The sequence below is a fragment of the Sarcophilus harrisii genome, chromosome 4 (genome assembly GCF_902635505.1).
Source record: "Sarcophilus harrisii chromosome 4, mSarHar1.11, whole genome shotgun sequence".
NCBI lineage: Eukaryota > Metazoa > Chordata > Mammalia > Dasyuromorphia > Dasyuridae > Sarcophilus > Sarcophilus harrisii.
Window position 1 is genome coordinate 426,554,518 of NC_045429.1, and position 14,421 is coordinate 426,568,938.

Consider the following 14,421-nt stretch of genomic DNA (forward strand, 5'->3'; position numbering starts at 1 on the left):
CTCCGGGGGCCTTCCCTCCAGGAGCTGAGCTGCTGCCCCCATCTCGAACCCCGAGGTTCCTCCTCGTGCTGGGGGCGCCTGGAGGGAAGGCGGGGACGGCCCGGGTCCGGCGCGGGGGCCAGAGCCGGACTTGGTCGGTTGCGACGCCTCTCCTGAGTCTGTACAAAGACCGCACGTGCTGGCGCGGAGCTGGGTCAGCCCCCTGTGCCTTTGGAGCTCCCCGCCGCCGGCTTTCGCAGTCAGCAGACGGGCCTAAGCCGGGGGGCGGGGGGGGAGCCTTGTCCACCGTCTCAGTGGCAGCGACCGAGGGCCGGACTTGGAATCTGAAAGACCCTGTTTCAGATCCTTCAGAAGATGCCTTGTGACCGGCCGCGGCTCCCCCGCCCCCATTTCCCCCTCCCGGCCAAGTCACTAGACTGCTCATCTCTAAAATGAGCATCATCACCCTGCTTTACTCTCAGTGGGAGCTGCTGATATCGGTGGGACCGTCAGTAAGTTTTGGAGCTTCAGGTTCCAAGTCTGAGTCCATTAAAGCCCAGAGCTTCGTAGCAGGAATTCCCAGATTTGTTTTTGAGTACTAGATGTGGAGGGAAATGGAGAAGAAACCAACAATGGGATGGCTTCCTTCTGGTCTAGTTTGCTACTTTCCTCCCCGTGACTTCTGCCACGTGTATATTCTCCTGGTTTTCCTTTTACCTTTGGGGCCGGCGCTTCTTTCCAGTTGGTGCGTTATTGTTAGTCAGTAGCGTTCCGCTCTCCTGACCCTATGAGGGTTTTTCTTGGCAATGATTCTAGAGTGGTTTGCCATCTCCTTATTCCAGCTCTATTTTCCAGATGAAGAAACAGAGATAAACTAGGTTAAGTGACTTGAACAGGGTCCTACAGCTAGGAAGTGTTTGAGGTCAGATTTGAATTAGTGTCCTCCTGATTCCAGATATGTACTCTATCCACTTTGCTACCAAGCTGCAGGTGTTTCTAAATGTTGGTATCCTCCAATTCTTTGTCGTTTTCTTCCCTGGTAATTTGGTCCAGGGTTTATTTGTCTGTGTGCTATGGGCCCTTTTAGCGGCTTAGTGAAACCTGTGGACCCCTTGTCAGAATAATATTCTTAAATACATAAAATAAATGGGATTATAAAGAATTACAAGAACCCCAGAAATAGCTTGTTAAAACAGGTTTAACTGTCATCTTGATAAAGGAAGGGAATATCCAAATCTTTTTTCTTGTTCCCATAGTTAATTTGAAGTTCTAAACCTGTTTTTAGCTACCTCAAACCTAACAACTGAAATTGAACTTCCCTTAACAGTTCTTACATTTAGCTAATGGTACTGCCATTGTTTAATGTTTAATTTGGCCAACCTTTATTTACTGTATAGTCCGTGAAATGCCCTGTGCTAGGCACTGAGGATACAAAAAGGAAAACGATGTCCTCCCTGTTGTCAAATGTTCTGCTTGAGGCTGGGGGTATAAACATGTACATAGATAAATGTCAGATAAATATATGCCAAGTAAATACAAGGTAATTTTAGAAGGCAGGAAGAGGAAAGTCCTCAGGTGAGAAGTAGCACTTGGCCTTGGAGGATTCTGAGAGCCAGAGATGAAGAGCTCACCCATTCCAGATGTAGAGAACAATCTGGACAAAGGCAGAAAGATGAGAGGTGCAATATGTGGGAACCCTTGCTAAGCCAGTTTTACTGCAATGAAAATGCATGGAAGAGAATAATATGAAAAGAAACCTGGAAAGGCAGGTAGAATCTTAATGGTAGAAGATTTTACATGAAAAAGGCAATGTGGTGCAGTGGAAAGAGTTTTGGATTGAGACAAAAGAACCTGGATTTACATTCTGGCTCTGCCATTAGCTCACCTTGTGAACTTGGACAAGCCACTTAGCCCATGTGAGCCTCCGTTTCCTCGTCAATGGAGAGGTTGGACTAGATAACATTGGATGCTCATCCCAATTCTGTGAGGTGCTAGATCGAGAATTTTGTATTTTACCCTAGAGGTAATAGAGATAACACTAAAGATCCTGGAGCTGAGAATCGTACTTGAAGAAGATTATTTTGAAAGAATAGAGGAAAGAAGGAAAAGACCAGATAGAGAGACCAATCAAGATGATATCCCTTATATCCTTAAGCCTAAAACTTCCTCTCTTCAATTTTCCTTCATTGTGCCTGGAACAAGTACAATTCCTCTTCTATGGAATAGCCCTTAAATACTTGATAAATATTCTCAGTTCTTCAATTGATTCTTCTGTCAATAATACTTAAGGACATTTGCCATCTTGGTCAACATATTTTAAATGCCCTTCACTATATCAGTTTCCTCTCTTGTTCCTTCCACATAGCTGCCAAGGTAATATTTTTTTTGTCATTTAAAGCCCTTTAAAACATGACTTCAGCCTGCCTTTCCAGAGTTATTTCTGATTCCTTTTTAGTACAATGCAGTTCAGCCAAACTGGTGTTTCTGACGTAATACCACATAACATTTACCATCTGTTAGCCTTTACATACATCCTTTAACTTGGAATGTACTGTCTCCTCACCTCTTCCACTTAGAATCCCTAATTTCTTTCAATAATCAATTTAAATATTATCTCATGTACTACATATCACAGACCTTTCTTGATCACTACCTGTTCCATCCCCCCAAATTACCTTGGAGTAAGCTAATAGTTTGAAGAAAAGCACATAGATTAAAGAGGACAGGGAAAAGCTCCTTGTAGAAGCCTTTTCTTTTCCTGCTTATGGGGAATCAGTCACTAACAGCAAAGGGTCTGAAGTTTGGAAAGCATTTTAGCTGGTTCTTCAATGGGCCCCCGGCCATTGACATGTTACAGAATGAATATATAGAATTATATTGAAAATGGTATAGCTACTGCTTGGATTATTATGAGAAAAAAAGAAAGAAAAAAAGCTGAGAAGCTCCTGAATATCTAAAGAAAATGAATTGTCTAAAAGCCAAACTCTACCATAAATAGCATAATTTTGAGAAGATTAAGTTAAAAAAGACTTATCAAGATGCATGGAAAGAAATATCAATCAAAAGAATGATGAAAAAATTCCCCAAGAAGCAAGTCTGTATATCTACTGGACAGAGAGGGATAGTCCTAAGCCAAAGTCCTTTCCAACATGATTGAACAGGAATGAAAAGCTGGTATATGAGAAGTGCTCTTGCCAAAAGTTCATGCCCAAGGAGAAGCAGAAGAGTTAAAAGTTATTTGTATAAGAAAGAGAAAGAAAACTTGAGAATGGTTACTAAAGTCTGCTTTGTTGGGGATGGCTTCACTAGAAAATCACCAAATTTAGGAATGCTTATGTAACTTACCCTGAAATTAAAACTACTTTTTGCCTATCCACATTTGGTATGAAGAATCATCCTCCTCTCTATTATATACAACTTTGGCTGTTTTTACCAAAGGAACTGCCATTGAAGTGAATGGGAATGGCCTGGGCTTTGTATCACAAGGAGGCAATGTTATCTAGGGAAAATATGCACAGTTTATCAACAATCCAAGACATGATGAATACATACATGCTGTTTTGCTTGTTCGATTGACTGAATGAAGTTCTACAACTTTGAGAGTTATGTAAGATTCAACCACATATCAAAAAAACCACAACAATTGCTACATTGAACAGTCACAAAACCAAACCAAAGACCCAGTTCTACATATTGGTTGTTTTGATTTGAAGATAACTTGGAAAAGAGGTGAGACACTATTTTCTATTTTCTGAGACTTTTTATCATTTTGGAGTGATAATTTTAAAAGCTTGTTGTTTAAAAAAAATTAAAAAGCGGGACTTCAGGCGAGATATGAAGCAATGTTTTAGTCATGTAGGAGAGCCAGTGAAACCTCTTGCTGGGAGTCTTAAAATGAAGTTTCCTGTGTGAGGAGCAGTAAGGCAGCTGGTGTCATTGGATCACAGAAAACATTAAGAAAAGTAAGTTATAGGAAGACTGGAAGGGTAAGGGATGGAAGGAAATAAGTAACAAAAAGCTTTAAAAACCAAACAGGATTTTATATGTGATCCTGGAATAATAGGGATCCACTGGAGTTTATTGAAAATCAAAGGTGACAAATACCTGGATTTCAAGAAAATCACTTTTGGTGGCTGAAGGGAAGATGGATTGGATTAGGGAGAGATTTAAGTGGCACAGACTCTTCCCACTCCTCTGTCCCCCAACAGGGTTTTACAATAGTCTAGCATTGAGGTGATTAGGGTCTATAGTGGAGTTGTGACTAAGAGGAAAGAGAAGGGACATAAGAATGTTCTGAATAAGAACAACTGAGTGGATTTGGGTAGTAAGAGTTTGAGGAGCAAATACAATACCTAGGTTGGTTACCTGTGTGGGAGGATAGAGAAGTTCAAAAGAGATTTTAGGAGAGAAATAGTAGGAATACAGTTTTGGATGTTTAATTTGAGATGTGGTCTTTTAGAACACTGTCACAGCAAACTTTTAGAGCTGTGTTCTGTCTTCACAACTTATGGCATAAACTCTCATCCAGTAAGAAGTTGGAGATGCAAAAATGCAGGTTGAGAGGTTAAGACAAGTAGATCTGAGAGTCAGGGGCAGCATTGCAATAACAGCAATGAGGAAATTTTTATCTTATTATTCTGATTTTGTTTTTGTTTTCTATGCTTGCTAATTGGTCAATGAAGGTCCTTTTTTCCAGCATCAGAATTGTTTCTGTAGGAGCGGAATTTAATTAAGAGCCTCGGATCATTCCTGGTCTTACTTTGTAGAATTTGAATCCACTGGACTTTCTTCAGTCCTTTGAAATTTGTTCTCCCTATATCTGGGGTATATGACAATCCCCAGATTTCCTCTCCTTCTTTTGCATTTATTTCAAGATGGAATGGTTACTTCTTCCTCAGAGTTGCTATCATTTGCACCTTAGCAGCCAGTCCTTTGGGTGAAAATCGGGACTAGAACAGAAGTTTTTCCTCATTATATCCTATCTTTAGAAGCATAAAATGATTATGAAGTCAAGAAATTCTTATTAGTTGCTCTTTTTATGTTGGTCAGTGAGCGTTAGCAGATGTGTAGATAATTGAAATCTCCCATGGTGCTTAGATTCCATGCTTGTCATCTGTTTCCCAAATTTCTCATCTTTGTCCAGGTGATATACATCAGTGTCCATTCACTTATGTTTCTGCCTCTTTAAAAACTTCATCTAAATGTGCTTCTTCATGCTTCCCCATTCTGGATTTCCCCCAGTAAGCATATGTTCTTAATATATATGGTATAAGTCTATCCTAGTTGACCTTTTATTGATTTGGTTCCTTTTGACAGTCATAATCCAGTCCTAGTTTTTATCCCACCAAGTCTCAGTCATATATATCTATGGGGTCAAGTTTGGTTGATTTTTTTTTTTTTTTACACTGGGATCTTTAGTGTACTCTGTTTGTTACCTATACTTTGTACACTCAAGAGAAGCCATGGATTATGTCACTGACTCCTTTCTTGAATCCTATTTTGTATCCTGTGAATCCTATCTATGGATATATTCTCTCTACATTCTAGGTAGAAAGAATAAATATTTCAATACTCCTCATCAGGGAGTCACCAACCACTACTGTTAGTCTCTTCTTCCTTTGACTTTTACTGAATCATTGAACATCTGATTCTTGGAGGACATGCATCTGCTCTTTTTTGAAAATGCTTCAGGTCTTTTTCTTACCTTCCAGTGTTCAGATAATCTCTTTCCTCTCTCCTAAACTCTCCTGATATAAAATCACAGTACTGGAAGGTATCTCCAAGCCCAACTACTCTAACCTAGACTAGACCATTAACCTAACTAGACAAAAATGTCCTGCTTTACATAAACACCGTTTCTTTGAAAACCTTCAGTGAAGTTAAACTATCTCCAGAGACAGCTTTTTGCCCACTTGTTAAGAAATTTTCTTTAGGTCTCAACCCTAAATTTGTGGTTTTGTAAATTCCACCATCATTCTTTGTTCTTCCCCCTGGGGTCATGCAGAGTTTCTAATCCCTCTTTCCTAAAACAACTCTTTTAATCTTTTCAGATAATCATCTTATGTTCCCCTGCCCCCTTACCTCCCAAGCCTTGTCTTCTGGAGGCTAAACTTCTCCATTTCCTTTAAGTTCATCCTCATCTAGTATGTACTTGAGATCCTTTCCCATTCTGGATGCTTTACAGCCTTCCCAAAAATGCCACATCCAGAACTGAATCCAGTACTGCACATATGATCTGACCAGGGCAAAGTCTTCCCTTCCTCCTCCTCGTATTATATGATGAAATGAAAACTTTTGATCCTAAAATTCGAGACCTTCTATAGTTGGTTTCCAACTTTACCTTTCCAGTTTTACTGCTCCACATTCTGTTATATACTTATATACCTCAGGCAGAGTGAACTATTTATCTTCCCGTTTTAAAAAGATGTCCTGTATACGTGCTTGTCTCTATGACTTTGTTTCTGCTGTTCTCTGTGTCTGGCATGCCTCCTCCCTTCATGACTTGTTGCCAGCCTATATCAGTTAGTCCTTGGAGGACTAGCTTAAAAGCCACCTTTTCCATGAAGCCTTTGATGATTCTTTCCTACAGAAGTAATTTTCACCTTATCTGAACTATCATAGTACTTCAGTGTTCATGTATTTCTCACATTTTATATATATTGTTTCATTGTTTACATTTGTCTTATCCACGTGTATTCGTGTATCCAAATGTTAATTTGGTGATTTGCATAGTCACATAGCTAGGGGCAGAGTTTCTCAACAAAACATTCATGTCCCTTCCACCTGTAAATCTATGATCATTTGTCTTTTCTTTTTTATCATATTGATTTCCCCAGAATTAAGACTATTGTGAATTGGTGAAATGCAGATCGAAACTGGAACCACAGTATACAGAGACATCTACCAAATCATCTATAAATTGGATGTTGACAAAAACAGCATACCACACAGTACACTGTCTTGATTAAAGGAAAGTTTTTTTGGAGATGTTTTGGGGCAGGTCTTGAAAGAAGTGATGGACAGGGACATCTCTGTGAAGGGCACATCGGAACTTCCAAAGACCTGTGATTTAGTTGATGGCAATATCCCCTGACTTGTAGCACTTTTATAACTTTCTAGATCATTATATAAACTTTTCTGGCTAATAAACCAAATAAACAAGACTACTTCATATTTCATGATGATGAACTTTCTGGAGATGAGCCTCATTAAATTAGGGTAAGTGGACAAGACACAATCTGTCTTGGGGCCCATATTTGTTTCTTTTAAAAGTTTTTATATTGCTGCCGTTTTATACTGTTGTGATTTCCTGCTTTGTGCTTCTCCATTAAACTCTCCCTGCTAACTAAAGGAAAATAGTTAAGAAAACCCAATCCCCACAGCCATTTCACCTGAGTATTGGCAGCATTCCTCACCCTTCGTCATTCATATTTCTCTCTACAGAGAGCAGGAGATATATTTCATCATCTGTTCTGTAACAAGATAGGTCCTTTTAATTAGAGGTTGGCTGCCTTTCAGTGCTTTTGTTGAAGTTATTTCAAGCATTGTGTACATTGTTCTCCTAGTTCTCCCTGCTTTATTCTGTCAGATCATACAAGTTTTTGATACATCTCTAAATTCCTCATATTTGTTGTTCTTGTGATACAAATGTTTATACTGCAATATCACAGATCTTTTTGGTCATTTCCCAAGTGACAGGGACTTCAGTGGCCATCTAATTGGACCCATGGAAGGAATCTCCACTGTAATGTCCCCAACAAGAACTGGGTACTTCTGCTTCAAAGCTTCTCCAGGTAGCCCATTTCACTTTGGAATTGTTCGGATATTAGGAAGCTTTTCCTGATTTAGAGGGTAAATGTTCCTCTTTGAATTTCCAGATCTTCCCTGTGGGGAGAAATAGCAAGTCTAATTCTTCTAGGTTCTTGCAAACAGTTAGGTGGCCAGTGCGTCAGTGCGTCTTCTCATAAAAAAGGCTAAACATGCCCCATACTTTAGCTGGTCTTCAAATGTCATAGACTCAGGTCCTTGACTGTTTTGGTTGACAAGGGCCCCTGGATATACCCTTTGTTTTCAGTTTTTTGGGGGAGGGGACTGCCACAAAAAAAAGTTCTGTGACCATTTTGGCATATGTTTATCAGATCTGTCTTTCCTTCTTTGATCTATTTGAGATGTATGTTCAATAGTAGAATGTCTACATCAAATGATTTAGTGACTTTAGTAATTCAAATTATTTTCTACATTGATTGGACCAATTCACAGCTCTACCAACTGGGTATAATATTTCAAGTCTTGTATTTGATCTTTCCAAAATCTTTGTGAAATCTTCCAGAACTTGAGCTTTATTTTTTTTTTAAAAACTTGTTAATTTTCAAAAGATATGCATGGATAGTTTTTCAACATTAACCCTTGCAAAACCTTATATTCATATTTATTCCCCCTCTTCCCTCCACCCCCTCCTGTAGATAGCAAGTAATCCAATATATGTTAAAGATGATAAAAATATGTTAAATTCAATGTATGCATATGTATTTATACAATTATCTTACTGCATTAGAAAAATCAAATCAAAAAGGAAAAAAATGAAAAAAAACAAAATGCAGGCTAACAACAACAAAAAGAATGACAATGTTATGTTGTGATCCAAACTCAGTGTCCACGGGCCTCTCTCTGGCTCTCTTCATCACAAGACCATTGGAACTGGCCTCAATCATCTCATTGTTGAGACTCAGAGCCACATCCATCAGAATTGATCATTGTATAATCTTGTTGCCGTGTTACAATGATCTCCTGGTTCTGCTTATTTCACTCAGCATCAGTTTCTCCAAGTCTCTCCATATCTCTAAAATCATCCTCCTAATTGTTTCTTATAGAACAATAATATTCCACAACATTCATATACCGTAACTTATTCAGCCATTCTCCAATTGATGGTTATCTATTCAGTTTCCAGTTTCTTGCCACTACAAAAAGGGCTGCCACAAAAATTTTTGCACATGGGGGATCTTTTCCCTTTTTATGATCTCTTTGGGATATAGAGCTTAAACTTTATTTACATGGACTCCAAGACACCTCTGTGCCCAAACGAAGCATCCTACAAAAGACTTCAGTGATGTGTTATAAGGACATAGAGTTATAGAGGGAATGGCAAATTCGTTTAGCTAGAAGAGGGCAAAATATGGAATGGTGGTTTTAGATCTGAGAGTATAAGCTATTAATATGCATCTTTTGAAAGTTTCCAAACAGAAGTTCCTACATGAATGAAATTATAGGACCTTTGATTTTTGAAGCTGTTCTAGGGATCCAGTCTTCTGGCTTTCTTTCAGTAGCCCTCAAAGCAAGTACCAAGAGGTAATGAATATTGTTAGTGCCTTAAGTTCAAATGGCAGAACACAGCTTTAAAAGTTTGCTATGTCAGTGTTCAAAAAGACCACAAGATGGAGATATGAATCTATGAAAGACTTTTTTGTTAAAAAGAAATTTGATACTCTACTAATCAAGAATTGGAATTTTTTTTCTCTATTACTAATGATGAAAACAATTTCAAGAGTACCTTTCCTTTCACACAAGAAGTAGTAATGAATGTACTTTTAAGAACTAATTCTGATATTTGCCATCTTTGAAATCTAGAAATTTTTTTCTCCCTTCGAAATAAAAACAGCATTCAGTTAAAAAATTTAATCTTTGCTGTGATCTTCATTACTCTTGTCTTTCCCTTCTGTGTCTTTTCAGTGACAACTTTTAGGTGTCCACTATGAACAAGATGTTATGCTAGGCATTTGGGATATTAAGCAAATCAGTTCCTGGATTTTATATAAGTAAACTAGACCCAACTTCCTTTTCCCTTTCCTTAAAGATTGGGTAGTAATGAATTCTAACTTCCAATTTACATTTGTATTTTCAGTATTTAGTGCAACATACTGAGTTTAAACAGTGCAATATGACAGACCAGAAAGTTAATTTGATCTTAGACTGTATAATGTAAAGAATGAATGAAGTTGGTGGTTCTACTTATTGGACAGGGTCAGATTTAGTCAGTAAACATTTAGTAAGTGCCTGCTGCTAATAAGCACTGGGAATACACCAAAAGGCAAAAAACAGCCTTTCAAAGAACTCATAGTATACTAGAGAAGATGATAGGCAAACAACTATGTACAGACAAGATATGTATAGGATAAATTGGAAATAGTAAAAGGGAGACACTAGAATCAAGGGAGAATCAGAAAAGGCTTCTTATATCTAGAAAGTAAGATTTTAACTGGAACTGGAAAAAAGCCAGAGAATCCAGGAAGTGGATATGAGGAAGGAGAACATTCCAGACATGGGGGAAAGCCAATGAAAATGCCTGGAGTAGGGAGATAGAATGTCTTGTTTAAAGAATTAAGGAGGCTATGGAAAGATGTTTACATGAACTGATGCTCAGTAAAGTGAGGAGAACCAGGAGAACATTGTATACAGTAAAAGGAAGATTATGTGATGATCAACTATAATAGACTTACCTCTTCTCAGCAAACAATTCCAATAGATTTTGAATGGAAAATGCTATCCACATCTCAAGAAAGAACTGTGGAGAATGAATATGGATTGAAGTACACTATTTTCACCTTTTGTTGTTTTCTGGTAATCTTTACCTTTTGTTCTGATTTTTCTTTCCCAAGATGACTCATATGGAAATATATTTAAAAATTTATTGTACATGTATAACCTATATCAATTTGCAAGCTGTCTTGGGAGGGGGGAAGGGAAGAAGGGAGAAAAAAATTGGAATTCAAAATCTTATAAAAATCGATGTCAAAAGCCATTTTTACTTGTAATCAGAAAAATAATATACCATTAAAATTTTAAAAAAATTTAAAATGAGGAGGTCAGTGTTGCTGGATCAGAGAGTATTAAGGTTGATTTAGGGGTGTAGAAGAAGGTATAAGATTGGTAGGAGGTAGCTAGGTTAGGAAGGCTTCCAGTGCCAAACAGGATTTTATATTTGATCCTGCAGATAGTAGGGAAGGAGCATGAATGGGAGGTTGACAGGCCTTGGCAACAGATTGTGAGGAGTCCACGATGACACTAGGGTACTCTCAACAATAACAGTGAAAGGGCAGCTAGTTGGCACAGAGTGGATAGACCACCAGCCCTGGGATCAGGAGGTCTGAGTTCAAATCCAACCTTAGACACTTTACACATACTAGCTGTGTGACCCTGGGCAAATCATTAAACCCCAATTGCCTTGACTATACCCCTTCAAAAAAAACTTCCTCAAAATAAAAAAAACAAAAAACATCTCCAATAACAGGGAAGCTGGAAGGAAGATTTTTGGGGGGGGGATGGGGGGGAGAGAAGATAATGGGTTCAGTTTTGGATGTATTGAGTTTAAAATGTCTAATAATTAGGATATCCAATTCAAAAAGTCCAATAGGTATTTGGAGTTGTGAGACAGTAGAGAGGTTGGGGTAGATGAAGAAGATTTGAGAATCACCAACATTTTGATGATATTGAATCTTTGGGAGCTGGTGAGATCACCTAGTGAAATAGTATAGAGGAAAATGAAAAGAGAATACAGGATGGAATTCTGTGGTATACTCAATGATTAGAAAGTAGGACTTAGATATGAGACACCTTGTTTGAACTTCTTCCTTGCTCAGGACATGGCCTAGGCCCTGCGACCACTCTTCATTCCAGAATGCTAGCCTTGGATACAGGTTCCCTCAGTTCTGGATCTGTGACCTGATACTGGGTAGTTGGTGACAGCTGTCAGTTGGCCCCTGTTCTAGCAGCCTGCTTGAGGTCACAGTGCCGCCATTTGGAACTGGGACTTCTTCCTACTAAAGGGCACAGCCTCATTTTCTGTAGCTGCTACTGGGAAACGCTCCCTCTGGTCAGTCTTGACCACTTTGTCTCCTCTATGCACAGACCTTTTGTTTCCTTATGCCAATCTCACTGGAAAATGATTGACAGCAACTTTTTTTTTTGATCTCCCACTGGGATTCAGTCTGGTGTATTTTCTTAATTTGTGTTCTTGGGAGGGAGTAGGGCTTATGGGACTTACTCCTGCTACTCTATCAAATTGACTCTGCCTCTTGCCAAGTATCTTTTAATGATCTATTCTGACATTTTCCCAGGAACCAAAGTCAAGCTCTTTGGTTTAAGGTTTGTAGATTCTGGTTCTTCCTATTTTGAAAATTGGATCAACATTGGTCCTTGCTCTGTCTGAGAGTCTCTTGTTTCCTGTGATCTTTCAGAGATCACAGAAAAATGCTCTACTAGTTCTTAAGGAGTACCTGAGGATGTCATTCAGCCAGGCCAGAAGGCTTAAAACTCATCAAGGACAGTGAGGTGATCTTTTATGCCCTTTATCTCATGTATCAGCTCCATGTTGGTCATTTTGATCCTTTCAAAGAGACACATTTGAGTTGTAGCAGAGTAGATAACATTTCATTGGGAACCTCCAGACTCTCCAGCACTGAATGCAGATTGAAAAGAGCAATCCCGCCTAGGAAGCAAGAAGGATCTTACACACCATACTGCCGGGGGCTTCATTTAAATTGGGCATAATAATAGTGGTTGTAACTATCTCACAGGATTGATGGAAGGCTCAAATGAGGTAATATATCTAAAGTGCTCTGCAAACTTAAAAGGCATTATACAAACAATTATTATTATTATTATTATTATTACTTTTGAATTACAGACTCCAAGACATTCTCCCTCTCAGGGTTCTAGTCACTTCCACATCACTGACTAGTTCTTTCTTTTTTGATCAGAATTAAGTATAAAAAGAGCAATTCTTTCTTGTTTTCTCATCCTTCTGAAAGATTTACTATTCCTTTTTCAACTATTACATTACAGCTACAAACTACCATAAAGCCAAATTAAGAGTTATCTGTTCCAACTATGGAACTGCAGACCTCAAACATCATAAAGAGATATTCCAAATAACTATATATTAAAAATGCCATAAGTAACTTTCTTTTATTCTAAATTATTCTCCAGAATGATTGGACCAGTTCACTCCTCCACTGACAGTTCATCAGTGTACCTATTCCCCCCCCCATCCCCTCCAGCATTTGTCATTTCTGATAGATATGAAGTGGTACTTCAGAGTTTTTTGATTTGCCTTTTTTTAATCAGTAGTGACTTAGAGTATTTGTTTTGATTTCTTCTGAAAAGTGCCTGTAATCATTAACAATTGGGAAATGGTTTTTATTTTTAGAAATTTAATAATTATAATAATTATTATTTAGAAATTATTAGAAATAATTTCTAAAAATAAATCTATATTCAGTAAGTATTTGAGAAATGAAATCTTTATGCAGCCCGTCACTGCCAATCACCCTTTTCTCTCTGATTGTTCTCTCCTCCTCCTGACCTGAGCGCTCCTTGTCAAGCTCCTTTGCTGGATCTTTTTCCAGACCTTGTACTCTTCCTGCAGGTGTCTCCTGGGCTCCACCCTGGGCCCTCTTCTCCCTCACATCTGCAGCTGCCATTCAGACACCTCATACATGGAAGTCCAGCAGATAAATGAAAGGTGTCTGAAACAAAATTCATTCCCCCTACAAACTTCCTTGTTACTGCGGATCCATTTGTTAAGGCAAGGGCAGGCAGTGATGAGCTGAAAACTAGGGACAGCACCCTCCCATGGCTTGAGTTCTGTAAGGTCTTAATTCTACATGGTCCACAAATGAAGTTTAAACATCCAAGTGGCCTTTGGTGGAAAGAAGTTCTCCAGCCTCGCTGCAGAGGGTAGCTCCAGCCCCCCAGTCTCTCAGGAGTTTTTCTGGACTCAGCCCTCTCTCTCTGTCCAAGCCACCTGCTCACCTCCAACACCATACCCCCTCCTCCCCTTGCCCTCTTTATGTATCTCACACAGTGCCTGGCACATAGTAGGTGCTTAATAAATGTTTATGGATTGATTGATTCTATTCAAGGCACTGACACAATTCTCACACCAGCCATAATGGCAATTGCCTTTAGATTAATACTGGGCTTACCCAGGGACTGTTGGAATACACTGGAGTCATCTGACAGTGGCTGCTGGAGATCCAACCCAGACCTGTAGAATAGATCTCCTCTTGTGAGAGGAGACTGAGAGGCAATTGCTGTTCTCTGACCTCCTTCCTCTTCCCTCTACCTCCAATTTATCTTGTTCCCAGTCTACAACATGTGTCAGCAAAGGCTGCCTTGCAATTCCTAAAGACACTACAAAAAACAGCTGTGGAGGCTCTCAGAGAATTGACCTGTCCCTTAATAAGGGACCTTTGCTTTATCCCCACTTTGAAGGACACAGCATCAGAAGCACAAAACATTATTAGGATTAAAATGAAACATGAAGAATAAAAGAATAAAACAGAATAATTATGAAATAACCTGAACAGTCAAGCAAATGTTGCCATATTTGTATGGAAAATGGGAATGTTTGGACATACCTAAAGCTAGTCTGTGTTTGGATTA

At 38.9% G+C, this 14,421-nt stretch overlaps 1 pseudogene; it reads left to right on the plus strand.

Moving 5' to 3' along the window:
- Window positions 1-896: 896 nt before the first annotated feature.
- On the plus strand, window positions 897-3,652 carry LOC116423432 (annotated as a pseudogene).
- The last annotated feature ends 10,769 nt before the right edge of the window (window positions 3,653-14,421 follow it).